The sequence below is a fragment of the Diachasmimorpha longicaudata genome, chromosome 8, assembly GCF_034640455.1.
Source record: "Diachasmimorpha longicaudata isolate KC_UGA_2023 chromosome 8, iyDiaLong2, whole genome shotgun sequence".
Taxonomy (NCBI): domain Eukaryota; kingdom Metazoa; phylum Arthropoda; class Insecta; order Hymenoptera; family Braconidae; genus Diachasmimorpha; species Diachasmimorpha longicaudata.
In genome coordinates, this window is record NC_087232.1 from 4,878,040 (window position 1) to 4,884,451 (window position 6,412).

A 6,412-nucleotide genomic window follows, 5' to 3' on the forward strand; every position below is an offset into this window, starting at 1 on the left:
CGATTTGACGATATTTTAAAAGAGAAGCTATTAAGCTGACGAATTAAATGCAAATATCAATTAGGCATCATGACGTTGACACCTAATTTCTTTATTTCGTTTTGATGAATAGAAAATGTACAATAGATCTATTAATTTCATGTCTATCATATGAATAATAAAAATTTGATCATTAAAAAAATGAGAAACAGTTGCAGACTGCAATAAATCATTGCTAAAATGTTCTTTTTTTTTTGCGACGGTTTTGATATTTTTAGAAATTTTGTAATACAATTGTCATGTTGTCCACCCACTCGCCCATCAGTTCATCGATTAGTCATGATTTTTACATACAAATTTCTCATTCATTGAAAAATAATAAAATAATAGTCACGTGAATTTTGTTTTTATCGCATAAATAATGACCCGTTTCCTGATTTATCCATTCATGAGTCATGATTTTCCGAAAAGTCTCAATTCGAGGGAAAATAGGATAATAGTTTGGTTATTTCGTTTTTATCACCTGAATAATGACTGTTTGATGATATTCGAAGAGAAGAAGCAGTGAGACTGGAACATTATCTCCGAATATCAATTAATAATCATGATGTTGACATCTGAAGTCTTTATTTCATCTCAATGACTATATATTCCAATAGAATTTCATTCTCATGTTCAGTTTAGTCTTATGACATGAATAGCAACAATTTGACGACGATAAAAAGCAATCACAGACAGTATACTATTTCAGAATTGTTGATTATCATTTTTTTAAATGCACCTCCACGAGACAAAACAACTGAAATGTTTGCGATTAAATTCACAATGCTATCAGATCATATCACGCTTTCATATCACACGTGACTTGAGATGGAGAGCTAGATTCTTTGTTCATCGTCACAATGTACACAATGAGGCATTGTGTACGAACAAGTTGGAAAAAATAATCTGATTCACGTGAGAATAAATGTGATGAGAAAATTATCCAAGTAATGAGGAATTGAAAAACGATCAATTCTCCTTTTTATTTGACTATTTCATTTGGCACGATTGTTAATTCTCTGTCCCGCCTTATCACCCCTCCATTATTATTATTAGTAAATAATTAATTAAGTCGCAATTAACGTATGACGCGTGAAAAAAATCTAAAGAATTTTATTGATAAAAATATTCTCGCAATAACTCGAGAACATTATTCAGGATAAAATATTATTGACTAGACTGTGACGATTTTAGCAGACAATTCCATGAAAAAATCATAATTTTTCATCGAAAAAAATTCCCAGGGATTTTTTTCACGCGTTTTTAAGAGAAAAATGAGAATAATAAATCTAATAATCATTGCGATAAGAAACACAATAGAATATTTTTCAAAAGTTAATCATTGAAGGATAGAAAAATGTGAATGGCAATTGATAACACCACATCATCCTTATAATTAGATTTTTTAGAAATCGCGAAGCATGCAGAGCATTTTGTATATTGACTGATGAATAAAATAAAGTTAATGGAAATGAAATAATGGCGATACATTAATGAGGCTAGTTAGCTCTTGATGTTGAAGACAGGGTGTTGTTGAATTAAAATATATTGCCAGTGAATTTTAGGATTATTTGTCATCAGCTAATTGTAACGATGAATAAAGTGTTTATTTCCAAGGGATGTATAATGAGAACGAAGGGGATGAAGAAATAAAAAAAAAATCAATACGGAATACTCCAGGAAATGTGTCATCGGAAACGTAAATACAATGGTAATAACGAAAATGTAAAATGTGTATAAACAATGAATAATATTATTCTGAGAAATGAGCTAAGGGTATATTCAAATTTGTGTAAAAATATGAGCCAATAAATTCATTTTGAGGTGAAAATTTGTACTCTGTGAATTGCCAATACCCAGGAGAAGTAATAAACAGACGAGAAAATTATTTTCCTGGAAAATGTATTAGAGGATTGTTTTGGGGGTAAAAGGCACATTGAAGTCAGTCTCCAGACGAAATAAAACTAATGGCAAGAGCATTAGGTAGGTTTTCCAACTAAGTCAGAACTTATCCCTATTTTTGAATATTTCCCCTCGACCATTACAAGTTATCAATGAACGATATTTTTATCGCTCTGATATGGTATGATATAAGTTGAAGTAATTCCATGAACACCCCTTTTACAAATATCTTCTCCATTACGATACATATCACCGTGACGTTTATCGAGAAATCAGTTGTTTTTTTGTTTTCCGAAAATTGTTGTAAAAATAGACATGTGTTTAACAAAAAAATTTAACTCGAGCAAAAAAATGATGTCCTGAGGCTCATGTACAATTGAGGATCCCATGCATACCTGAATACCTGAATTCCCACTTTAGTTAATCTTGAAATTCATTTCGCCATCTTGTCTTGAAGAAATTTTTGTCAAAATAAGATATATTTAGGTACCACAATCTGGCGAGGTCCCAATGGAAACACCAACTTCACCACATTGCGATAGAATTTGGGAGTTGTCCCCAAATTTTTAATAATAATTTCTCATTTCTTTGGTTCCTATTTTTTATTTTTATTTCTTTCTGCTCATTAGGGAAAATGCGCGAGCACTGGGACTATGTCTCAAGTTAATTCATCGTCGATGTTCAACACTAATGCCTTCAGAAATTATGAGGAATGATTAATTTTCCCAAATACCAATAAAAATCGACAGATTATATGATAGTAAATAATTGCATCAATAACTTTACATGTAACGCCCGGATGGAACTCGAACCCTAGTTTTCAAATCAAGAGTGGCGCACCCTCTCCCTAAGCTACCAATAACCCCGGTCCAATTAATAATTAACTAATAGATTAATCGCAGAACTAAAAAATTATATAATTAAGAAAAAAAAATATCACAGCTACAAAAATGAGTGAAATAACTAAATTTAATTCCAGACTCTGCGATTTTCTAGTTAAAATAATTTCTAATTATTGTAAAATGATTAAGGGGACGGTGAATAAATAGGAGAAGACTATTATAATGTCGTTGACAATTAGTTTTTTTAAGTTTTACGATTGAAAGATGTCCTGAGCCTCTTCAAATTTATTTCCCATTACGTAACTCCTCAGAAGAAAAATTTCGTAAGATCTTTATTGTTCGTCAAAATGTCCTCGATAAACAGAATATTTCATGCATGCTCATTGAATAGAGTGCATTACGATGTAGATAACAGAACTGTGTCTGGTAAAAACACGTGAGGTATTGAGATAATAAAAAAGCAGCTGCGTTACGTGTGAATTTCAATATACGTATCAGGTAATTTGCATGTGTGAAAAGAAGCCGAATGATTAATTGAGTAAATATTTTCGTATCCTCAATCACATAAATCTGTTAAAAAACGTTTGAAGAGTTTAATGATGACTGAAAAAATCATCGCTGTCATCGAGTAAGTGACTGAAGACCTTGAGGTTTCTTCTTTAAAATTTTCAATCGTGATATGCCAATTACTTCACTCTCATTAGGGCTATTAACACCATATGACGAAGTCTAATAGTAGAATTGAAAATGTTTACCGCTTGACTTGACAAAATATCAAGCTATACGAGACGAAAATAGAGAATATTATTGGAATCGGATATATCCGCATACCACAACAAGAACTTTTCCATCGCTATTAACAGAGAGAAAATGGAATTTGCGACTGATTTTGCTGAAATGATATTCATGGCGCTATGTCGCATTTATTTACTAGTAGAGGTGAATATGTTTGCCGGTTGACTGGCCAAAATATCGAAATATGAGGGACGAAAATACAAAAGATAAATAGATTTGGATTTCCCCAGATAAATAAGAGTTTTCAGAAAAAATAGAATTTGCAACGGATTTTCTAGAAAGTGAAATTTGTTTCCACTTTGTTTACCAAAATATCGAGATATAGGGGATGAAAATACAAAATATTGTTGAAGCTATCGCCGCGAACAAAAGGATTATTAATTATTAATTAAGGACTATTATTAACAGAGAAAAGATGAAATTTGCGACTGATTTTCATAAAACAATATTCATTCCGCTGAATTATCATTTCCTAATCGTGTAAGTGAAATTTTTTGTGTCTTCATTGATCAAAAAATCAAGAAATGACGAACGAAACTACAAAATGTTGTTGGAGTCTGATTTATCTGCATAAACAAAAATTTTTAATTGCTATTAATGGAGAGAAAAACGGAATTGGCGCCTGATTTTGATACAATAATCGTCATTTCCCTGAACCGTGATGTTCTAGTCGTAGAAGCGAAAATTTTTGCCAACTCATTAGTCAAAAAATGAAGATATGAAGAACAAAAATAGAAAATATCGATGGGGTTAGATTTATCTGCATAAAGAAGAATTTTTCATCGCCATTTACGGAGAGAAAAATTACTTTGATTGACTGACGTTCATTTAGCTGAACGGCCCTCATCTGCTCCAATGTCACTTTTGGTTTTTTCCCAAAAATTTCCACAAGGCTATTCATTCTCAAGGCAGACGATTGATAAGGCTATCCGGTTTTATCGCGAACCCATGAATGAAGTGATCGAAGGAAGTAACCAATTAAATTCACGATAGACATCGACGCGATATCATACGTTCAATACCAACTTCAGGAAGAATGCATTAAAACTAGTAAACTACTGGATATCTGGCCGATGTTGTTATCGATAAAAACACCAATGCAGTGAAGCAGAGAAAATCGCGACCTCAGAATTATCAACTTTGTGTTGGACTTGAGCTTGAGTGCAAATCAATGATTTTTCTTATCAAAATATTTATTCTTTTCCCGCCATTTAATGAAGACTAAGAGGTTTTTTTAATTAGCCAAATGGATGAATCGGGTTTCTCCAGAAAATTGGAAAGGAATGATCAGGGCATTGAACTCTCCTAAATATTCACATATGTTGACTCAGACATTTCGTAATAGCCTCAAATTATTTTAATCAGGTAAGTTTTTAGTAATTGAGTGATCGTAAGAATTTTCAATCCTCGAATTTTACTGGAAAAACACGTAAAATGTGATAAAACTGATATGATCTCGATAACGTTCCCGAAAAATGAGATAGGGAGTTCAAATTTTGTAGATTTCTAATTCTAACTAGTGGGTCGATGCAATAATGTTCAAACTCCTCTAGTTAATGAGCTAATTTAGATATTTATCGTACTTGTTTGCTTTTGAATGTGGTTTAACAATTTTTTTCCTCATAAAACAACCGGATTAGTACAGTATAAAAAAATGTAAAAAATATGAATGGACGTGGGACGTAAGGGTGACTTGGTCAACTCGCCCGACTATAATTACCCTTATAAATATAGAAAAACGAAACAAACAGGGGCAGCGAGCACATGATAGTGCGTAATGGGTGATGTTTTAACGCTTTCTTTCTGGTCAATAAATTGATGGCGTTTTCAAATGGTTTTACAATATTAAAATTTAAAATATTCACCCTGAAAGACTAATCCTCTTTTCACTATTTGTTTTTCCCGCTCATTATCACAACTACTTTTACGTCTACATTGCAACGATTGGATCGGTTGGGCTGCAATTGATTCCTATGAATCCGAATAAATTTCAGATTAAAAAAATATTTTTAATTTTTAAATTCTTGAACTGTGCCCATACGCGTCAAAATTAAAGTGGAGTAATTTTTGGTTATCTCGGAGGCGCGAGAATACCGACAGATGACGGGAACAGACGAGCGCTAGACCCCCCAGTGACTTCGGGCCCGAAGATGAAGCGAGAGTCAAAGAACAATTCGACATTCCAGGCTTGAGCAGGGGTCCAGTCCCACTTTCCGGAAAATCCTTCACCATTGACCGATTTCCACAAAGAAATATGACGAAAGGACAAGTTATAAGACACGGACTATTTATTGAACCCATACTTTTAATTAATTAAATGAATCGAATGCAAAAGCATAATTGGATTCCCAACCAAATGAAAAACGATTTCCACTGTCGTTTTTGAGTAAATAAATTTGACAAAAAAAAAATTATTTGTCTGAACGTGTGGCTGTCCATCAACCCATCCCTGTCCCAAAGCCCATCCCTCCAGGGTCTTATTGCGTGTTCTTTAAACTTGTATCATACTGAAGTTTATTAAATTAGACTCTTCTCCTAATGACCTGACTAAATAAATCGACCTACTCCAAAAATTCTGTATTTTTACGTATTTCACGTCTTTGAGCCCAACGTCCCCGCAAATTTGGTGAATGTAAAAATAGAAAGTTTTCAATGTCTCCATTCGGAAGGAAAAAGATTATTTTACACATCGATGTACACCCACATGCCCTCCCCTGACACACATGCATAAGAAATATCGAGGCCCAATGGGGCATGGGTTGCTTGAACTATAGCAACAACTAACTCGTACCATACTCCAAAAAGTGGGGAATACTCCAGCCACTGCACGTGTAAATATTTACTCGCGCATG